Below are 24122 nucleotides of genomic sequence, written 5' to 3'. Positions count from 1 at the left end.
GCCTGTGGTATTAATACTAGCAGAACAACAGCAATTTTCTTCAGGTAGCTTTAGGTGCACACTGTGCAGGGGATGCACTACACTAAATTGTAAATACTGCAGCTGCCTGTGGTACTGCACTAATAGGATCAGAAGAACACCATTCATTTTCTTCAGGTAGCTTTAGGTGCACACTGTGAGGAGGACACACTACACTAACTTATAAATACTGCAGCTGTGTGCAGTACTGTACTAATAAGATCAGAAGAACACCACTAATTTTCTTCAGGTGGCTTTAGGTGCACAATGTGCAGAAGACACACTACATTAACTTGTAAATACTGTAGCTGCCTGCGGTAATGTACTAACAGGATAAGAAGAACACCACTAATTTTCTTCAGGTAGCTTTAAGTGCACTCTATGCAGAGGGCGCAGTGCACTAATTGTAAATACTATAGCTGCCTGTCTGTGGTATTAATAGGATCAGAAGAACACCACTAATTTTATTCAGGTAGCTTTAGGTGCACACTGTGCAGATGACACAGTACACAAACTGTAAATACTGTAGCTGCCTGCCTGTGGTATTAATATAAGATCAGAAGAACACCACCAATTTTATTCAGGTAGCTTTAGGTTTACACTGTGCAGAGGACGCAGTACACTAACTGTACATACTGTAGCTGCCTGCCTGTGGTATTAATTGGAGCAGAACAACAGCAATTGTCTCCAGGTAGCTTTAGGTGCACACTGTGCAGAGGACGCACTACACTAACTGTAAATACTGCAGCTGCCTGCGGTACTGTACTAATAGGATCAGAAGAACACCACTAATTTTCTTCAGGTAGCTTTAGGTGCACACTGTGCAGAGGACGCACTACACTAACTTGTAAATACTGCAGCTGCCTGCGGTACTGTATTAATAGGATCAGAAGAACACCACTCAATTTCTTCAGGTAGCTTTAGGTGCACACTGTGCAGAGGACGCACTACACTAACTTGTAGATACTACAGCTGCCTGTGGTACTGTACTAATAGAATCAGAACACCACTAATTTTGTTTAGGTTGCTTTAGGTGCACACTGTGCAGAGGACACAGTGAACTAACCGTATATACTGTAGCTGCCTGCCTGTGGTATTAATAGGAGCAGAACAACAGCAATTGTCTCCAGGTAGCTTTAGGTGCACACTGTGCTGAAGATGCACTACACTAACTGTAAATGCTGTAGCTGCCTGCCTGTGATATTAATAGGATCATAAGAACACCACTAATTTTCTTCCGGTAGCTTTAGGTGCACACTGTGCAGAGGACACAGTACACTAACTGTAAATACTGTAGCTGCCTGCCTGTGGTATTAATAGGAGCAGAACAACAGCAATTGTCTCCAGGTAGCTTTAGTGCACACTGTGCTGAGGACGCAGTACTTTAATTGTAAATAATGTAGCTGCCTGAGGTACTGTACTAATAGGATCAGAAGAAAACCACTCATTTTCTTCAGGTAGCTTTAGGTGCACACTGTGCAGAGGACGCACTACACTAACTTGTAAATACTGCAGCTGCCTGCGGTACTGTACTAATAGGATCAGAAGAACACCATTAATTTTCTTCAGGTAGCTTTAGGTGCACACTGTGCAGAGGAAACAGTACACTAACTGTAAATACTGTAGCTGCCTGCCTGTGGTATTAATATAGGATCAGAAGAACACCAATTTTATTCAGGTAGCTTTAGGTGCACACTGTGCAGAGGACGCAGTACACTAAATGTAAATACTGTAGCTGCCTGCCTGTGGTATTAATATGAGCAGAACAACAGCAATTTTCTTCAGGTAGCTTTAGGTGCACACTGTGCAGGGGATGCACTACAATAAATTGTAAATACTGCAGCTGCCTGTGTTACTGTACTAATAGGATCAGAAGAACACCATTCATTTTCTTCAGGTAGCTTTAGGTGCACACTGTGAGGAGGACGCACTACACTAACTTATAAATACTGCAGCTGTGTGCAGTACTGTACTAATAAGATCAGAAGAACACTACTAATTTTTTTCAGGTAGCTTTAGGTGCACAATGTGCAGAAGACGCACTACACTAACTTGTAAATACTGTAGCTGCCTGCGGTACTGTACTAACAGGATAAGAAGAACACCACTAACTTTCTTCAGGTAGCTTTAAGTGCACTCTATGCAAAGGGCGCAGTGCACTAATTGTAAATACTGTAGCTGCCTGTCTGTGGTATTAATAGGATCAGAAGAACACCACTAATTTCATTCAGGTAGCTTTAGGTGCACATTGTGCAGAGGACACAGTACACGAACTGTAAATACTGTAGCTGCCTGCCTGTGGTATTAATATAGGATCAGAAGAACACCACCAATTTTATTCAGGTAGCTTTAGGTTTACACTGTGCAGAGGATGCAGTACACTAACTGTAAATACTGTAGCTGCCTGCCTGTGGTATTAATTGGAGCAGAACAACAGCAATTGTCTCCAGGTAGCTTTAGGTGCACACTGTGCAGAGGACGCACTACACTAACTGTAAATAATGTAGCTGCCTGCCTGTGGTATTAATAGGATCAGAAGAACACCACTAATTTTCTTCAGGTAGCTTTAGGTGCACACTGTGCAGGGGACGCATTACACTAACTTGTAAATACTGCAGCTGCCTGCGGTACTGTACTAATAGGATCAGAAGAAAACCACTCAATTTCTTCAGGTAGCTTTAGGTGCACACTGTGCAGATTACGCACTACACTAACTTGTAGATACTGCAGCTGCCTGCGGTACTGTACTAATAGGATCAGAAGAAAACCACTCAATTTCTTCAGGTAGCTTTAGGTGCACACTGTGCAGAGGACGCACTACACTAACTTGTAGATACTACAGCTGCCTGTGGTACTGTACTAATAGAATCAGAACACCACTAATTTTGTTTAGTTTGCTTTAGGTGCACACTGTGCAGAGGACACAGTGAACTAACTGTATATACTGTAGCTGCCTGCCTGTGGTATTAATAGGAGCAGAACAACAGCAATTGTCTCCAGGTAGCTTTAGGTGCACACTGTGCTGAAGACTCACTACACTAACTGTAAATGCTGTAGCTGCCTGCCTGTGGTATTAATAGGATCATAAGAACACCACTAATTTTCTTCCGGTAGCTTTAGGTGCACACTGTGCAGAGGACACAGTACACTAACTGTAAATACTCTAGCTGCCTGCCTGTGGTATTAATAGGAGCAGAACAACAGCAAATGTCTCCAGGTAGCTTTAGTGCACACTGTGCTGAGGACGCAGTACTTTAATTGTAAATAATGTAGCTGCCTGAGGTACTGTACTAATAGGATCAAAAGAAAACCACTCATTTTCTTCAGGTAGCTTTAGGTGCACACTGTGCAGAGGACGCACTACACTAACTTGTAAATACTGCAGCTGCCTGCGGTACTGTACTAATAGGATCAGAAGAACACCACTCAATTTCTTCAGGTAGCTTTAGGTGCACACTGTGCAGAGGACGCACTACACTAACTTGTAGATACTACAGCTGCCTGTGGTACTGTACTAATAGAATCAGAAGAACACCACTAATTTTGTTTAGGTTGCTTTAGGTGCACACTGTGCAGAGGACACAGTGCACTAACTGTATATACTGTAGCTGCCTGCCTGTGGTATTAATAGGAGCAGAACAACAGCAATTGTCTTTAGGTAGCTTTAGGTGCACACTGTGCTGAGGACGCTGTTAGGTACCTGGTAGTGAGCCTGACTTGTAGGAGAAGACCTCTCATACAACGCTGGTTCAAGAGCCACTGGAGTGGGGACAGTGGTCTCGTGAGCACAGTGGGGTAGGAGTGCCTGCTGAGATGAAGGCTCTGATGCTGGAGCAGAGTAGAGATTCCTCCAGGGATGGCTGGGCTGCAGGCAAGGTGATAACAGGAAGCAGCAGGCTGCAGCACTGAAGATGCAGATGCAGAAGTCGCTGGAGCTGAGGGTGCAACAGCACAGCAGCAAACGGCAGGCACAGGCAAGGTCAAACAGTCCGGGTCAGCAGGCAGCAAGGCGGTTAATACAGTAGGCAGAGGCAGAGTCAGTAGGCAGGCAGAGGTCAGTAACGGTATTGGCAGATGAAGTAACAGAATCGGGCAGGCCGGGTCGGATTGGAGAAGGAGGAATGGTCAGACAAGCCGGGTCAATAGGTAATCAATCAATCAGGTACAGGTTAAGCAGATCCACAGAGCTGAGATGAAACAGCAGCACATTCTTGCAACAGGAGAACTTTTATGCACCTCTTGGCGTCAAAACGGCGCTAATGCGAACACACACACACGCACGCCGCGCACCCGCGCATGCCCAAGCGCCGCGCTGACTCATGGCAACAGCTGGAGATTGCTGAATTGCCTGTGCAGGAGCGCGCCGGCGCATTGGTGCACGCACATGTGCCGGTCTGGTGCTGACCGATCCTTGATATTGCCCCCCTCCAAAGGGCAGCCTCCGGATGCCCACTTGCCTTCTTTTCTCAGGGTGGGCAGAGAAGAAGGCGCGGACTAATCGCCTGGCATGGACATTGCTGTTCGGTTCCCATGAGTTACTTTCTGGGCCGTAACCCTTCCATTTAATGAGAAATTGATTTTGTCCTTGTCTTCTACAGTCAAGAATAGCCTCAACCTCAAATTCCTCGCTTCCATCTACTAAGACGGGTTCAGGAGGTCTAGTTCCTCTACCAGGGAAGGGATCAGGTATAGCAGGTTTAAGCAGATACACATTAAATAACAGGTGAATCTTGAGAGAGTCAGGCAAAGTCAGTTCATAAGACACTTCATTAATTTTTCTCTTAACCGGAAAAGGTCCCATAAATCTAGGTGCCAGCTTCTTAGATGGACATGCTAACTTGATATTAGTGGTAGAAAGCCATACCTGATCACCAAGTTGTAACTTCAACTCCCCTCTTCTTCTTCGATCGAAGACTCTCTTGCTGTCCGCCTGGGCCTTGGACACCGCCTCTTGCAACATCTGGTTGTTGTGGCTGAGGAAATCCACTGTATTCTGCACTGCCGGAACTGAGGATTCTGCAAGGAAATTAGGTAGAAAGGTTAAATGAAATCCATAATTGGCGAAAAAAGGAGATTGACCAGTGGCTGAATGTTTGGCATTGTTGTATGCGAATTCTGCTAAGGGTAGCAGGGACACCCAATCATCCTGTGTGAAGGAAGTAAAGCATCTGATATACTGTTCAAGAGTCTGATTGGTCCTCTCTGTCTGTCCATTAGTTTGAGGATGATAGGCCGAGGACAAGGCCAGTTCAATTTTTAGGATTTCACACAGGGTTCTCCAAAAATGTGAGGTGAATTGTACCCCTCTGTCCGAAACTATACTTGCAGGTACTCCATGTAGTCTGATGATTTCCTTAATGAATATGCGGGCGGTTTCAATAGCAGATGGAGTTCCCCTTAAAGGAAGGAAGTGGGCCATCTTGGTTAGACGGTCTACCACCACAAAGATGGCTGAACACCCCTCAGAACATGGAAGCTCTACTATAAAGTCCATGGAAATCATTTTCCAGGGTCTATCAGGTACAGGCAAAGGTTTTAACAGACCCCAAGCTCGATTCCTAGACGTCTTATTCTGGGTGCAGGTAGGGCAGGAGCTGACATATTTCTCACAAAAGTCCTTCAGATTAGGCCACCAGAATGTGCGTTGCACAAGTTCCAGGGTCTTGCGGACCCCAAAATGGCCTGCCAGTGGATGATTGTGAAGAAGCGTCAAGACCTTGATCCGAACCTTCTCAGGGACAAAAATTTGACTCCCCTTCCATAGCAATCCATCTCTGGATGTCAGAGTAATCCCTGTAGGCCTAGATGACTCAGAGGATGCTTCTTTAATCTGGGAGAGTAGATCCGTTTGCAGGAGTAGGAAATTGTTTGCGGGCAATATGGTGTCATGAATGGATGAGCCCTTCGGGTTGTCATGCATGCGTGATAATGCATCCGGTTTGATATTTTTTGAGCCTGGCCGGTAAGTTATATGAAAACAAAAACGGAAGAAAAACAGGGCCCAGCGGGCTTGCCGAGGCTTCAGTCGTTTAGCAGATCTCAAGTACTCTAGGTTCTTGTGGTCAGTGTATATTAATACCGGATGCACAGCTCCCTCCAACAGGTATCTCCAGAGCAGTTTTAATAGCGAGGAGCTCCTGGTCGCCAACATCATAGTTCTTCTCCGCAGGAGAAAGTTTACGGGAGAAAAACCCCACAGGATGCATTAGGTCTTTGTTGCCCCTTCGTTGTGATAGTATTGCACCCACTGCTATTTCAGAAGCGTCAACTTCCAAAATAAACGGTAGTGACGGTTCAGGATGGCTGAGGATTGGGGTCGAGGTAAACAGTCTTTTGAGATTCTCAAAGGCATCTTGGGCTGACTGGTTCCAGGAAAAACGGGCATTCTGTTTGGTCAACTGCATGATGGGTGCAATTATGGCTGAGAATCCCCTGATGAATTTTCTATAAAAGTTTGCAAACCCGATAAACCACTGAATTCCCTTCTTGTCTAGGGTTACGGGCCAGTCCAGCACAGTGGATACCTTCTGGGGATCCATTTTAATGCCTGTTGGAGAGATTATCAGTCCCAGAAATTGGATGCTTTGTTGCTCGAACTCACATTTCTCTGCCTTTGCATACAGTCTGTGTAAACAGAGGCGACCCAACACCCTGCGGACATGTTCTCAATGCAGATCAAGAGATTCCGAGAAGATCAGGATATCATCCAGGTATGCAATCACAAACACGTCTAGAAAGTCCCTGAGAACATTGTTAATCAGATGTTGGAAGGTCGCAGGGGCGTTGCAGAGTCCGAAGGGCATAACCATGTATTCGTAGTGCCCGAATCGGGTCCGAAAAGCTGTTTTCCACTCATGCCCGGTCCGAATGCAGATCAGGTTGTAAGCCCCTCTTAGATCGAGTTTAGTAAAGATAACCGCAGTCCTTAACTTTTGGAACAGTTGAGGTATCAAGGGTAGGGGATACCGATTTTTAACCGTAATTTTGTTCAGTTCCTGGTAATCTATACACGGGCGAAGAGTCTTTTCCTTCTTGGTGACAAAAAATATTCCAGCACCTGCTGGGGAAGTTGAGTGGCGGATGAACCCCTTAGCCAAGTTCTCATCAACATATGTTTTTAGTGCCTCTTGCTCCTTCTCCAATAAAGGGAAGATATGTCCGAATGGAATCTCGGATCCTGGCAACAACTCAATTGGGCAGTCGTAGGGGCGATGAGGCGGAAGGGAGTCTGCCCCCTTCTTACTAAAAACATCGATGAACTCATGGTAATGTTTAGGTATGGACTGGTATAGTTTCTGGTCAGTGTCAAGGCATAGCAGAGTAGTTGAAGAGTCAGGGTCTCCCACCAGACAGTGTTCCTGACAGTAGCATGATACAAATTTTACTTCTTCAGAGACCCATTTGATGTGCGGATTGTGGGCTTGAAGCCAGGGAATGCCCAAGATAATTGGAAATAGAGGAGACGTAATGGCATCAAGGGTCAGCAGTTCCTTATGTTGAGAAAAAGTAGGAGCAGGCAAGGGAAGAGTTTCCTGAATTACTTGTCCAGATCTAATGCGGGAGCCATCAGCTAAGAAAACAGAAAGTCCATGGGTTTTAGTCCGTAACGGGATGTTATGTTGGCTGGCAAAGGTCAAGTCAATAAAGCAGCTGCAAGCTCCGGAGTCAATGATGGTGTTGACTGGAATTATCTCTTCCTGGAGCTGTAACAAGAGAGGAATGGCAAGGTGAGTAGAGTTCGCAGACAAAGCAGAGAGATTGGTAGACACAGAGGATGAGCACTTACTTATCTTGACTGGGCAGTTATGGACATAGTGATCAGTTCCACCGCAATAGAGGCACAGGTTAAGTTGACGACGATGTGCCCGTTCTTCAGGGGACAAAGCAGGTTGCATCAGTCCTAGCTGCATGGGTTCTGAAGTGTCGGGTGTGGTGTTGACTGGATTCATACTGGGTGAAGGTAAGTAACGTGCTGCAGGAACCGGAGCCCGTGCTGTCATCCAGGCCAGGCGGGTTTGCTGGGCAGAGCATTCGGATCGACGTTCTCGAAGACGACGATCAATCTGGATTGCCAAAGAAATCAATGCTTCAAGAGTGTCTGGTATGCCAACTCGAGCAAGTTCATCTTTTAGCCCTTCAGATAGGCCAATGTGGAACTGATGACGCAGGGCCGCATCGTTCCACTGCGTGTCCGTGCTCCAGCGTCTGAAGTCAGTGACATAGTCCTTAGCCGGTCTGTGGCCTTGCTGGAGCGCAAACAGAGCTGACTCAGCTGTAGCAGTCCGCTGAGGGTCCTCATAGAGCTGAGCCATGGCTTCAAAAAAGGAGGGTAACGATTGGGTTAAGGCCGAGTCCCCCTCCAGTAAACGGTGAGCCCAGGTCTGGGGTTCCCCTTGTAGGAGGGAAATCACAAACCCCACTTTAGTAACTTCCAGTGAAAAGGTTCGGGGTTGTAGAGCAAAGAAGAGCTGGCAGGCATTGCGAAAGGCCCAAAACTTGGTCCGATCTCCGGAAAACCTCTCTGGGATGTGGACCCTTGGTTCAGGTGGGAGCATCACAGCGGAGGGAGCAGGAGCAGGCGGTGTTGGAGCTGCGGCTGGGGAGGAAGCCATGGGACTAGGGCCAGCGAGATTCTGAACTTGTCCCTCGAGTCTGCTATAATTGTCCTGAAGGGCTTGCACTGCTTGAGTGAGGGCCGCAAAGTGCATGCAGATCTCCTTCATCGGGCAGGCTCAGTCATGGCTGTTTCATACTGCTAGGTACCTGGTAGTGAGCCTGACGTGCAGGAGAAGACCTCTCATACAACGCTGGTTCAAGAGCCACTGGAGTGGGGACAGTGGTCTCGTGAGCACAGTGGGGTAGGAGTGCCTGCTGAGATGAAGGCTCTGATGCTGGAGCAGAGTAGAGATCCCTCCAGGGATGGCTGGGCTGCAGGCAAGGTGATAACAGGAAGCAGCAGGCTGCAGCACTGAAGATGCAGATGCAGAAGTGCTGGAGCTGAAGGTGCAACAGCACAACAGCAAACGGCAGGCACAGGCAAGGTCAAACAGTCCGGGTCAGCAGGCAGCAAGGCGGTTAATACAGTAGGCAGAGGCAGATTCGGTAGGCAGGTAGAGGTCGGCAACGGTATTGGCAGATGCAGTAACAGAATCAGGCAGGCCGGGTCGGATTGGAGAAGGAGGAATGGTCAGACAAGCCGGGTCAATAGGTAATCAATCAATCAGGTAAAGGTTAAGCAGATCCACAGAGCTGAGATGAAACAGCAGCGCATTCCTGCAACAGGAGAACTTTTATGCACCTCTTGGCGCCAAAACGGTGCTAAAGCGAACGCATACGCGCCCGCACGCGCACACACACGTGCCGCGCACCCGTGCATGCCCGAGCGCCGCGCTGACGTACGGCAACAGCTGGAGATTGTTGAATTGCCTGTGCATGAGCGCGCCGGCGCATTGGCGCACGCACATGCGCCGGTCAGGTGCTGACAGATCTTTGACAGACGCACTACACTAACTGTAAATGCTGTAGCTGCCTGCCTGTGGTATTAATAGGATCATAAGAACACCACTAATTTTCTTCAGGTAGCTTTAGGTGCACATTGTGCAGAGGACACAGTACACTAACTGTAAATACTGTAGCTGCCTGCCTGTGGTATTAATAGGAGCAAAACAACAGCAATTGTCTCAAGGTAGCTTTAGTGCACACTGTGCTGAGGAAGCAGTACATTAATTGTAAATACTGTAGCTGCCTGCCTGTGGTATTAATAGGAGCAGAACAACGGCAATTGTCTCCAGGTAGCTTTAGGTTCACAATGTGCAGGGGACGCACTACAATAAATTGTAAATACTGCAGCTGCCTGTGGTACTGTACTAATAGGATCAGAAGAACACCACTAATTTTCTTCAGGTAGCTTTAGGTGCACACTGTTCAGAAGACGCACTACACTAACTTGTTAATACTGTAGCTGCCTGTGGTACTGTACTAATAGGATCAGAAGAACACCACTAATTTTCTTCAGGTAGCTTTAGGTGCACACTGTGCAGAGAACGCAGTACACTAACTGTAAATAATGTAGCTGTCTGTCTGTGGTATTAATAGTTTCAGAAGAACACCACCAATTTCATTCAGGTAGCTTTAGGTGCACACTGTGCAGAGGACACAGTACACTAACTGTAAATACTGTAGCTGCCTGCCTGTGGTATTAATATAGGATCAGAAGAACACCACCAATTTTATTCAGGTAGCTTTAGGTGCACACTGTGCAGAGGACGCAGTACACTAACTGTAAATACTGTTGCTGCCTGCCTGTGGTATTAATAGGAGCAGAACAATGGCAATTGTCTCTAGGTAGCTTTAGGTGCACACTGGACAGAGGATGCACTACACTAACTGTAAATACTGTAGCTGCCTGCCTGTGGTATTAATAGGATCAGAAGAACACCACTAATTTTCTTCCAGTAGCTTTAGGTGCACACTGTGCAGGGGATGCACTACACTAAATTGTAAATACTGCAGCTGCCTGAGGTACTGTACTAATAGGATCAGAAGAAAACCACTCATTTTCTTCAGGTAGCTTTAGGTGCACACTCTGCAGAGGACACACTACACTAACTTGTAATTACTACAGCTGCCTGTGGTACTATACTAATAGGATCAGAAGAACACTACTAATTTTGTTTAGGTAGCTTTAGGTGCACACTGTGCAGAGGACACAGTGCACTAACTGTAAATACTGTAGCTGCCTGCCTGTGGAATTAATAGGAGTAGAACAACAGCAATTATCTCCAGGTAGCTTTAGGTGCACACTGTGCGGAGGATGCACTACACTAACTGTAAATGCTTTAGCTGCCTGCCTGTGGTATTAATAGGATCAGAAGAACACCACTGATTTTCTTCAGGTAGCTTTAGGTACACACTGTGCAGAGGACACGGTACACTAACTGTAAATACTGTAGCTGCCTGCCTGTGGTACTAATATAGGATCAGAAGAACACCAGCAATTTTATTCAGGTAGCTTTAGGTATAAACTGTGCAGAGGACCCAGTACACTAACTGTAAATACTGTTGCTGCCTGCCTGTGGTATTAATAGGAGCAGAACAACAGCAATTGTCTCTAGGTAGCTTTAGATGCACACTGGGCAGAGGATGTACTACACTAACTGTAAATACTGTAGCTGCCTGCCTGTAGTATTAATAGGATCAGAAGAACACCACTAATTTTCTTCCGGTAGCTTTAGGTGCACACTGTGCAGGGGATGCACTACACTAAATTGTAAATACTGCAGCTGCCTAAGGTACTGTACTAATAGGATCAGAAGAAAACCACTCATTTTCTTCAGGTAGTTTTAGGTGCACACTCTGCAGAGGATGCACTACACTAACTTGTAAATACTACAGCTGCCTGTTGTACTGTACTAATAGGATTAGAAGAACACTACTAATTTTGTTTAGGTAGCTTTAGGTGCACACTGTGCAGAGGACACAGTGCACTAACTGTAAATACTGTAGCTGCCTGCCTGTGGTTTTAATAGGAGCAGAACAACAGCAATTGTCTCCAGGTAGCTTTAGGTGCACACTGTGTAGAGGAATCACTACACTAACTGTAAATGCTTTAGCTGCCTGCCTGTGGTATTAATAGGATCAGAAGAACACCACTGATTTTCTTCAGGTAGCTTTAGGTGCACACTGGGCAGAGGACACAGTACACTAACTGTAAATACTGTAGCTGCCTGCCTGTGGTACTAATATAGGATCAGAAGAACACCAGCAATTTTATTCAGGTAGCTTTAGGTGCACACTGTGCAGAGGATGTACTACACTAACTGTAAATACTGTAGCTGCCTGCCTGTGGTAGTAATAGGATCAGAAGAACACCACTAATTTTCTTCAGGTAGCTTTAGGTGCATACTGTGCAGGGGACGCACAACACTAAATTGTAAATAATGCGGCTGCCTGTGCTACTGTACTAATAGGATCAAAAGAACACCACTAATTTTCTTCAGGTAGCTTTAGGTGCACACTGTGCAGAGGGCGCACTACACTAACTTGTAAATACTGCAGCTGCCTGTGGTACTGTACTAATAGGATCAGAAGAACACCACTAATTTTGTTTAGGTAGCTTTAGGTGCACACTGTGCAGAGGACACAATGCACTAACTGTAAATACTGTAGCTGCCTGCCTGTGGTATTAATAGGAGCAGAACAACAGCAATTGTCTTCAGGTAGCTTTAGGTGCACACTGTGTAGAGGATGCGCTACACTAACTGTAAATACTGTAGCTGCCTGCCTGTGGTATTAATAGGAGCAGAACAACAGCAATTGTCTTCAGGTAGCTTTAGGTGCACACTGTGTAGAGGATGCGCTACACTAACTGTAAATACTGTAGCTGCCTGCCTGTGGTATTAATAGGATCAGAAGAACACCACTAATTTTCTTCAGATAGCTTTAGGTGCACACTGTGCAGGGGACGCACTACACTAACTTGTAAATACTGCAGCTGCCTGTGGTACTGTACTAATAGGATCAAAATAACACCACTAATTTTCTTCAGGTAGCTTTAGGTGCACACTGTGCAGAGGACGCACTACACTAACTTGTAAATACTGCAGCTGCCTGCGGTACTGTACTAATAGGAACAGAAGAACACCACTCAATTTCTTCAGGTAGCTTTAGGTGCACACCGTGCAGAGGACGCATTACACTAACTTGTAAATACTGCAGCTGCCTGTGCTACTGTACTAATAGGATCAGAAGAACACTAATTTTCTTCAGGTAGCTTTAGGTGCACACTGTGCAGAGGACGTACTACACTAACTGTAAATACTGTAGCTAATTTTGCTAATAGGATCAGAAGAACACCCACCAGCAATTTTCTTCAGGTAGCTGTAAATGCTGTAAAAACACCTGCCTGCCTGTCAGTAGTAGGAAGATAATAACAGGAATGGATCTAGCTAAACTGAATACAGTATATACAGTATATATATATATATATATATATATATATATATATACACACACACACACAACACCCAGGATGTATAAATATACACAATACACTGTAAGTGCAGCTAACTGACTCACCTGCCTACTCTATCTAACTTAAATTAAATGACACTGTTTATCTGTCTATCTATCTCTCTCTCAACTCTGAAACACACTGCACAGGGCAGCCGTGCAGGCAGCCTTATATAATGTGGGGCGTGTACTAAACCCCTTGAGCCATAATTGGCCAAAGCCACCCTGGCTTTGGCCAATTACGGCTCTCTGTACAGATGGCACTGTGATTGGCCACGCATGCGGGTCATAGTGCATGCTTGGCCAATCATCAGCCAGCAATGCGCTGCGATGCCGCAGGGAATTATGGGCCGTGATGCGCCACTCGAATTTGGCGCAAAGGGCCCATATCGTTCAGAATTCGGCGAACGACCGAACAGGCAATGTTTGAGTCGAACATGCGTTCGATTCGAACATGCGTTCGATTCGAACAGGAAGCTCATCCCTAGTTATGGACATTCTCAAGTTTACATGCAGAAAGAACAGTGTATACAATATAAAACTGCATGCAGAGCACTGGACAAAGCACTAGGGACAAAAGGAATGTGAAATGATTTGATACAGTAATGTAATCAGTAAGATTACAGTGTACTGTATGTGTTATGTGTTTTTCACTTTTTGAATTTGACGTCGGGCTCCATCCAGGTGCTTTGCGATGCTCGCAGGGAATGGAGCCCGGGCACTGTGATAGATCGAGTGGAGGACACAGCTCACACAAACAGCGGGGAGACATCGCTGGATCCTGGGGACAAGGTAAGTAACTTGGCCTGGATCCTGGGATGCAATCCTGATTGTGGCCCGGGGTTACCGGTTTTGGTAATGAAAATTCACCCTGAGCAACACTCGGGATTACCGCTAGGGAGGTTAATAAACCGTGTTAACTAAGGTAGGAACCAAATATCACCTCTCTTCACCTTACAGTGTTGTCTCTGTGATAACTACAGTGTTAGTATAGGAATGTACCTGTTTAATAACCTGTGTTAGCTCAGAAGAGTCTTAAAGCCAGTGTAAACTTGGTGTTAAATGTCCTAAATTCAACACTAAGTCAGACCAGGTGTTAAAGCCTTTTTTCAGTGTAGAAGAACTGTCACTGCTCATTGTGGTCAATCAGTGATTCAGGACTACACTATTAGACACTGCAAGGTATGTGTTCATCTAGAAACCTATGTCTGCAGCACTCACATATCATTTATATATAATGGCAGAGCAGAGTGGACATCTATACTGAGAAACAGGAAAGCAGTAGACCTCAATGACAGAGAGATGCCTATTTGCTACTGCAGGAGACCGCTTTCTTATGCCAGTCATACATGGATCAAAATTTGGCTGGTTCAGCAGGGGCCGACTGAATTTTTGATCCATGTATGGACAGGCTGGTTGTACAGAAGTCGAGTGGCAGGTCAACTTCTGTACAACCAGCCTGTCTGTTTTTTTCCTGATCAATTAGGCCCCTTTCACACCTGAGCAATCTGGATTGCAGACGGAATCACAGCGATTCTGTCTGTGATTCCAAATCGCAGGACGCTTGTGCAATGCCATTACTTCCTAATGGCACCCCAATTGCGAATTGATTTTTCTGTGATTGTTGCGCAATTAGTCATGATTCAATTGTGGCAAATCACAACATGTGACGCTGTCACTCAAATGAAGCTCCTGCTCCTTTTAAGTGAAGAGTATTGCGATTTGCCGCGATTTCAGCGCAATTTATCAATCGACAATCGTGGAAAATCGCGCAGTGGTTGGGGTGCAATTTAAGAAGTAATGGCATCGCACAAGCGTCCCACAATTTGCCCCAATTTTAAATTGCAGGCAGAATTGCAATGATTCCCTCCACAATCCACATCACTCACTTGTGAACAAAGTCTTAGTGCTGCTAGCTATAGCCTACAGTACAGATCAGTATTCTGCAGAGGGGAAGTCCCCCTGCTGTCAAAACACGATAGCTCAGCAGAAAGAATTCCTCCATCCACATACATCAAGTGTGTGGATGGGTGTCAACTCGCTGGTTGAACAAAAAAAAAGATAAATGTATGGCCAGCCTTAGCATGTCTATGTACTCTTTCTAAGGGCCTGTTCACACCATGCCTGCACATGAATCACACTGAGCTGCACAGTGAGTTTCTGTGCAATTCAGGCCACATGCAAAATTCACTCCATTTACGATCTGCAGCGGGTGTCAATAGATAGATAGATAGATAGATAGATAGATAGATAGATAGATAGATAGATAGATAGATAGATAGATAGATAGATAGATAGATAGATAGATAGATAGATAAACTGCCCTTTCCATATTTTATCTTTAACCTGAGCAGAAAGGTGATACCCAAGCAGTGAAATTTCACATGGTAAAATTTCTATTAGACATGATTCTGGAACTGAAGAATTAGTAATGTTCAGTTCCCCTGGAAAAGTATTACTAGCATTAGTATTAACAACTGAAAAGGAAGAATTACTGTTGACATTATACACATTTTCAATCCTATTCCTGGATTCATTAACCCATACATTAGAGTAATTAGAATTATCATTACTAGTAGTATTAATGCTGTCAGCTAACTTATTTATAGAATCCAATATATTTCTTAATATACTCTCTCAGACCACTAGATGTTGATGTTACATTAGTTTGCATAGGAGAAGTCAGCAGCCGCTGCTCTCTATAGCCTCCAGTGGTCACTGTAGGTATTACTTGCTCTTGTGCATGAGTGAGTCTTGATTGACTGCCGCTCAACGTTGAAGCCACCACCTCCTCAGCCATCACAGTGATGCTGTTACAGGAGCCTGCCTCCCTCAGTTTCTGGGCGACGATGGAGATAGTGTTCTCCTCCTCCTCTTTTCTCTTTGGCTGGCTCTTCTGATCCCCGCACTAGAAGCCATATTAGGTTCTTCTAGCCCTGAGGGGGGGAAGAGGTCGTGGTGGTGGGCAGCGCTGATTATGTTGGTGGAGTTGCGGGCTGCGAGGGACAGGTCTGCCTCTCCTATTAATGGCACTAGGCAACTTCCACTGCAGGTCCGTCTTCTTCATGTGCCCGCTCCCGCCGCATGGCATCTTCTTCACCCAGCTCTAGGCACCTTCTTAGCCATTCCTCTCTTCTGCTGTCCCCGGCCTGCTCCAACACCCGGCGCAAGAGGGTCTTCATGGTCAGGACAGCAGTAGCTCTAGTAGTATAGCTCTTTTGAGCTGAGCTTGTTGCTGTACTCTGACCAGCTGTGAGGAAATTCCCATGGGGGCCCCCCTATATAGATGAGACCTGCTTCCAGAATGTTCCAGCTGGTCATGTGACCTTCTGGAACATTCCAATGAGGTTATGTGACATTCCCCAATATTCTCCAATGTCACATAACAGTAATTTTTGTGCCTGACATACTAATAACTTTCTTAAAGTAACCATGACTCCTTTTTTTTTTTTTTTTAATAATAGACAGCTGTCCGGGGGGGCGGCCACATGTCGATGCTGTTTGGGCCAAAATGCTTTAGCCCTCTCAGTCCATTCACTCTCTAATGCCGCTTACACATGACCGGTTTTGCCATTGGAATAAACTATGAAGGTTTCTCTTAAGGAACTCCAATGGAATTCCATTCAAGCGGTCTTGCCTACACACAGTCAACCCAAAGTCCGACCAAAGTCCGACCGTCAAGAACGCGGTGATGTACAACACTTACAATGGGACTAGAAAAAGTAAGTTCAATAGCCAGTAGCCAATAGCTTCCGTCTCGTACTTGCTTCAGAGCATGCGTCATGTTTGGTCCATCGGAACAGCATACAGACGATCATTTTTCCCGATAGGAATTGGTTCCATCAGAAATATTTAGAACATGTTCCATGTCTAGGTCCATCAGAATTTTCGTAAAAAAAAGTCAGATGAGGCCTACACATGATCAGAATAGACGATTAAAAGCTTCCATCAGACTTTTTCTGTCAGACATTCTGCTAGTGTGTACGTGGCTTAACACAGTGCTAACATGCTGCTAGCTAACACCGCCTAGACTGGAGTCAACACAACACGGTTTATTAAACAGCCTCAGAGCAAGTGTAAAAATCGGCCATGTTAGAGAGTGTTAAGTGAACGGTGATAATGCAAGAATTAACACCATTTATTAAACATACACCAAAATAAATGGCCCCAGTAAGAACTGTGATGAGGACCAGTCAACAAGGCCTTCTGTATCCTTCATTATATAATTCTCTTCAAAAGCCTATTTAAAATTGTCATATAAACAGTTTTTTGTTTTGTGGTAGAGAGGCAAACAATTTCTTTCATAATAACTAGTAAAACAACCCTCTCCCTTCAAAACAAATTTTAAAAGACGTAATTCAGAGAAATATACCCTTTACTTTTTGGGAGAGACAAAGAAATTTAATATAAAAAGACCATAGTATTGGCATCTGTTTTTCTGAAAGCAAACAAAAAAGGAATTCATGTTTCTGCTCTTAGTGAGTTAACATATTGCAATTCAAAGAGTGATTCACACTTTGATGAAACGTTAATAAATGCTGTGCTGTTAATCTGTGTGAAACTATGTTTGAGTACAAATAAGCATAAATAATGAAAGAGTTTTCACTTTCTAATAACACTGTAAAGAGAAGAATTTTAATTTGTACAGCTGGCATTTTGAATAACCTCATTAGTAACCTCAAATACACTCTTTATTTAGCCTTGCAGATTGCTAAGAGCACTGATGTCAGAGATCTAGCTGTGCTATTCGTTTTCATGCCATACCTGTATAGTGGTGAAATGCCTGAATTCATTTTGATCTGTGACAATCTAAAGAAAATACTCTGGGAGCAGATATTTTTTTTTTAAAAGATACAAAACTCTATCTCTAGATATCCAGACAGGAGACATAGCACTGGCATCTATGTGAAGTTATAATATTAATTATTTCTCTTGCCTACCATTTGTGTACAAATGATAACAACAACAGAAAAAAAAAAAAATTGTCAGTGAAAACAGTGCCTGCAGAACTAAAAGACAGATTTCAGTGGTGCAAATTGTCAGCTTTTTAAAAGCTAGCGCTTTTATTACAAGGCTTTTCTGCTAACATGGCAATGAAAAAAGCAGTTACCATGATTGCTTGTTATTATACATAAGAACTTCATTGGCTGAGTTGTGGAAAATTGCTGGTAGGATTATTGGAATTACTCAGTAAAATCCATATCTTTCTTGTTGATGCACCATGAAACAACAAATATGATGAAAGGTCTGCCCAGGGACTGCCCAGCATGCCCAGGGACTGTGACATCATAAGGGGGCGGGGTCTCCGCCTATATAAGTCACAACGGAGCCCTCAGAGACCAGTCCAGCCGGAGAGAGCGTCGTGTCAACATCTGGGGAAGAGAAGAGAAGACAAGAAGCCCAGAAGTCCGGACCTCCGCTGGCAAGAGAGCTACCTGAAGAAAGTGGAGGAGCCGGCCGAAGAACTGGAACACCAGGAGAAGAGAGCGGAGAAGAACCAACCGGACGCCGGGAGAAGATGAACCGGAGGGACCCCCGAAGCCGGAAGAAGACCCCCGAAGCCGGAGGAAGATCCCCCCCGGAGCTGTTTAATAAATTATTTTAAAAACCTTTGTAGTGTGTTTTATTATTGACACTTTTTCCCTAGGTGAATGGGTAGGGGTACCATGTACCCCATACTCATTCACATAGGGTGGGGGGGCCGGGATCTGGGGGCCCTCTTATTATAGGGGGCTCCCGGATTCTGATAAGCCCCCTGCCCGCAGACCCCGACAACCAACGGCCAGGGTTGTCGGGAAGAGGCCCTTGTCCTCATCAACATGGAGACAAGGTGTTTGTGGTGGCAGGGCCCCGCAGGGCGCCCCCTCCCCCAAAGCACCCCCCATGTTGAGGGCATGCGGCCTGGTACGGTTCAGGAGGGGGGGGGCGCTCGCTCATCCCCACCCCCTTTCCTGACCGGCCGGGCTGCGTGCTCGGATCGGGGTCTGGTATGGGTTTTAGGGGGGACCCCTACGCCGGTTTTTTGGCGTAGGGGGTTCCCCTTTAAGTCCCATACCAGACCTAAGGGCCTGGGATGCCTGCGACGGGGCTCGCAAGGTTTCAATCTCGCCGATAAAAGCGGCGAGATTGACTTCCTTTTCTAGTCCCGTCGTACCCGAGTCACGTTCAAAATGAATGGACTTGTCCATGTGTGGGAAAGTCCGTTCATTCTGAAAGTCCGGCGGAAGTCCGTCGGGAAGACCGGATTCCGGAAAGTCCGGTCGTGTGTAGGCAAGTCCGTCCGTTCAGAAAGTCCGGCGGTAGTCCGCCGGAAGTCTGGCGGCAAGTACGTCCGACCTAGCTTCCCAGAAAGTCTGACCGTGTGTACGCGGCATTAGAGTGTGTTTATGGGAATGTTTGACCATTATTCCAGAAGCGCATTTGTGAGGTCAGGCACTGATGTTGGATGAGAAGGCCTGGCTCGCAGTCTCTGCTCTAATGTGAGTTAGGGACCTTAGATTGTAAGCTCCTTGAGGGTAGGGACCAATGTGAATGTACAATGTATATTTAAAGCGCTACGTTGACGGCGTTATATAAGTACCTTAAATAATAATAATAATAATAATAATAATTTATCCCAAAGGTTTTCTATTGTGTTGATGTGCAGGCCAGTCAAGTTCCTCCACCCCAAACTCGCTCATCCATGTCTTTATGGACCTTGTTTGTGCACTGGTCCAAATAATTTGGTGGAGGGGGATTATGGTGTGGGGTTGTTTTTCATGGGCTGGGCTTGGCCCCTGAGTTCCAGTGAAGGGAGCTCTTAAGGCATCATCATGCCAAGACATTTTGGACAATTTCATACTCTCAAATTTGTGGAAACAGTTTGGGGATGGCCCCTTTCTGTTCCAACATGACTGTGCACCAGTGCACAAAGCAAGGTCTATAATGACATGGATGAGCGAGCACCCACCATCCATAACTCACTGCTGAACCCCCAACCACAACTCACTTTGGCACCCCCATCCTAAACCGTTTGTAGCTGACTTTTGCACCCCATCCAAAACTCACCTCTACACCCCGTCCACAGCTCACTTCTGCACCCCGTCCACTACTCACCTTTGCAACCTCCATCCACAACTTACTACTACATTTCCATCATCAATTCACCTCTGCACCCCATCAAAAACTGTTTGAAGCTCACCTCCACATTCCTATCCACAGCTCACCCCTGCACCCCTTGTCCACAACTTACCTCTGCACCCCCCACACTTCTGCAACTCACATTTGCACACCCAGTCTGCAAATCATTTTTGAAACCCATCTGCAACTTACATTTGCACCCTCACCCATCCACAACCCACTTCTGCACCCCCTGTCCGCAACTCACCTTTGAACCCCTCACTCTTCTGCAACTCACATTGGCACCCCCTGATTGCAATTCACCTCTGCAACCCCTGTCCACAACTCACCTCTGCACCCCCATTCATCCACAACCCACCTCTGCACCCCCTGTCTGCAAATCATCTCTGCTCCCCCTGTCTGCAACTCACATCTGCACCCCCTGTCTACAAATACCCTCTGCAACCCCTGTTTGCAATTCACCTCTGCACCTCCTGTCCACAACTGAACTCTGCAGCCCTACCCAACCAAAACCCACATCTACATCCCCTGTCCGCAACTCACCTCTGCTCCCCCACCCATCCACAACTCACGTTTGCACCCCTTGTCCGTAACTCACCTCTGCACCCCTATCCTTCCTCAGTTCACATCTGCACCTCCTGTCTGAAATTCACATCTGTACCCCCACTCAACCATAACTCACCTCTGTACCTTCCCCTCTTCCATGACCACAGCTCACCTCAGCATACTCCCCCTTTTACAGCTCACCTCTGCACCCCTGGCCATAGCTAACACCTGTCCACAACTCCCCTCAGCACCTTTTTCTACAGCTTATCTCTGCAACCCTCCAACAGCTAAGCTTGGCAGCCCTTTTACATGTATCTCCTAAGCTTTGCGCAAAAATGTACACCTAAATGTGTCTAAAGGCATTACACAAGTTAACAAACATCAAGCCTTTTTTTCTGCCAAAACTCTACTGCCAGGAGGAAAGGAAACTAGGAGAGTTAGCAAAATGTTCAGTGTGCATGAGGTCTAACATGTAGAAAGCATATGCTTGGGCCTGTATAACACAAACAGACATGCCATTGAGCCGGACTGATGTCTAAAGGCCGCGTACACATGGGCAGACTTTTTGACCGGACTGCTCCGACGGACTTTCCGGCAGACTTTCGATGGACTTTTGACGGACTTCCGACTGACTTTTTAACGAAGGACTTGCCTTCACACGATCACACCAAAGTCCCACGGATTCGTACATGATTACGTACACCGGACTAAAATAAGGAAGTTGATAGCCAATAGCCAATAACTGCCCTAGCGTCGGTTTTTGTCCGTCGGACTAGCATACAGACGAGTGGATTTCTGGGTCCGGCGGAGTTACGAAGTAAAGATTTGAAGCATGTTCCAAATCTAAAGTCCGTCAGATTTTCAACTGGAAAAGTCTGCTGAAGGTCCGATTTTTTTCAGCCCACACACGATCGGATTGTCCGCCGGACTCAGTCCGTAGGACCAGTCAGATAGAAAAGTCCGCTTGTGTGTACGCTGCATGAGGGTTTTTAAGATTGTGAAGAAACACAGGCAGTCGCCATCGGAACAGACCAGTGTGTCTGAGCTAAGCAAGTAGCAGTTGTATTTAAAGCAGAGTTCCACCCAAAAGTGGAACTTCCACTCATTGTACTCCTTCCCCCCTCTGGTGCCACATTTGGCACCTTTCGGGGGAAGGGGAGGCAGGATACCTGTCTTTCACAGGTATGCTGTCCCCACTTCTGGGAGCCTCAGCTGCGGGTATTAACGTCACCGTGGGGCTCCCTCCTCCTTCCTCGGCTGCCGGGCCAGTAGGAGAGAGGAGCGGAGCCTCACAAATGCGCAGTAGGTTTCCCTGCATGAAGCCGTAAGGCTACACTGCCAGATTCCCTTATTCGCAATGGAGGTGGTAGCACCCGATAGCTGATGAAAACATCAGCTGCGGTGTTGAAATCGCTGGACTCCAGGACAGGTAAGTGTCCGACAATTAAAAGTAAGCAGCTGCAGTATGTGCAGCTGTTGGTTTTTAATTTTTGCAGCGGTGGGCAGACCTTCGCTTTAAGTAAGCAGACAATAGGTCAGGTATGCTGACCAGCTAGTCAGAGAGGCTGACACTGGGGCAGCTCCATCTTAAGGAGGAATAAGCAAAAAAAAACAGTCTGAAATTAATTGAGTTTATAAGGCAAACAATCCCTTTGTGAATCCTATTTCTTTTATGTTTTTGATAATAAATGTTGGCAAAGAAACCCCTAAAACACATCCTGCTGAATCATCAGAATCTCATAAAGCTCTCATATGTACATATTAGTGTTTTGTAAGTTTTCTGACACTATTATATGTTCCTGGGTCTATCACCCTCCTCCCCTTTTACCTAGACAGCTTACATTCAATTAAAATGCATAATTTGATATCAAAATCCAACACTATTTAAAAAAAAAATGATTAAACTTTTTTAGGTTAAAAGAATAATGCAATGTTACTCTGCATATCTACCCATTTTAGTATACATACATTTTTTTATTAATTTAAGTTAAATGTTTTGCTGTCTAAAAAATGCAAAAGAATACAGAAGTATTTGTTATGTTTCATTTTAAATTGCTCAGAGTTATGTAAAAGCCATATAACGTTATGTTTTTGCCCTTCATAGTAGGTTTGAGGTTTGAACATCTCTATCAATTTTTTTATAGTTTATAGATTTAATTAGGTTTAATTAAGTTTTCATAAACTACACACAGTTAATTGGAAAACATGCAATATTATACATTAATCATTTTTTAACTCATTGCTAACACATACAATGTGATTGTGCTCTGATATTTTTGCTTGATTAACAGATACAAATTACCTTTAGAATAAGGTACAGTATGTGTCATATTCTCTAATCGCTGTAATAGTCACCTAGAAATGCACATGAGAACAAAATAGTTAAGAAAAACATGTCATGTTCTAATATGTAGCAGCAATAAGAGAAATATATATTTAATATACAGTATATTAAGTAGGGATAAGGTTCAGGTTTGCAGTTACCTTGTTTGTTCTAAACCCGGCAAGAATGCATTCCTGCCCAGTGCAGGGATGAATTCTCAGGGGAGATGAGGTTAGGGTTTATCAGAAACATTGTAAGCCAGGGCCAATGTATTTTTTTTAATTTATTTAGCAATAGCTTTATTTTTCAAATTCCTTTGTGGGCTATTTGGGGTTTGGGGTGGGGCTTTCAGTAGAGCATATATAACTTTTCATTGAATGTAAATAAATAATGAATAAAAAATAAAAAAATAAATAGCAAATTAAAAGTATAAAAAAGTTAATCTATAAATAATGTGTACCGCAAACAAATATATAAAAAATAATGAAGGGGGTGTAAATGTGGGACATGTCCAGGCCATAAACTAGGGGAAAGGGACTGTATTTAATTCTTTACCTTGTATGTTTCAGGAGTATGTAGAAAGAGAAAGAAGTGAAGGGGAGGAGGAGAGCAGTGACCAACCAGCATGTGGGGTGTCATAGATGAGGCCGTTGGCAGCTCAAGTTGACTCTGAATTTCTGTCAGACAAACACTTGATTGGTATGATCAGATAAAGTGCTCATAAACCCTTCTGGCCTGACAAAGGACCTTCTGGAAGCCAGGGTATTTCATGACGAACCATGCACCACATGAGGACATGTGAAAGGCAAGGTACATGTAATATTTTTCCCGGGTGAAGGGCAGTTGTAAACACTATATCTAGTGCATGGTTATGTATACATTCCATGTGAGTGTTTTCCTGTATGGTGTCGAACATCGTAATAAGGAAAATAGTGTGCAATACATCAAAAACTATGTCAAGTGCAATGTAAGTAGACATAATCTACTGGTTGAACTGGATGAACTTGTGTTTTTTTTTCAACCACATTAACCATGTAACTTAAATAGTTAATCCAGAAAAGAGCAAAAAGTATGGCAAGACGAGCTGGATGGGAACAAAGGGAGA

The sequence above is a fragment of the Aquarana catesbeiana genome, linkage group LG04 (genome assembly GCF_042186555.1).
Source record: "Aquarana catesbeiana isolate 2022-GZ linkage group LG04, ASM4218655v1, whole genome shotgun sequence".
Classification (NCBI taxonomy): domain Eukaryota; kingdom Metazoa; phylum Chordata; class Amphibia; order Anura; family Ranidae; genus Aquarana; species Aquarana catesbeiana.
This window is presented reverse-complemented; position numbering follows the sequence as displayed.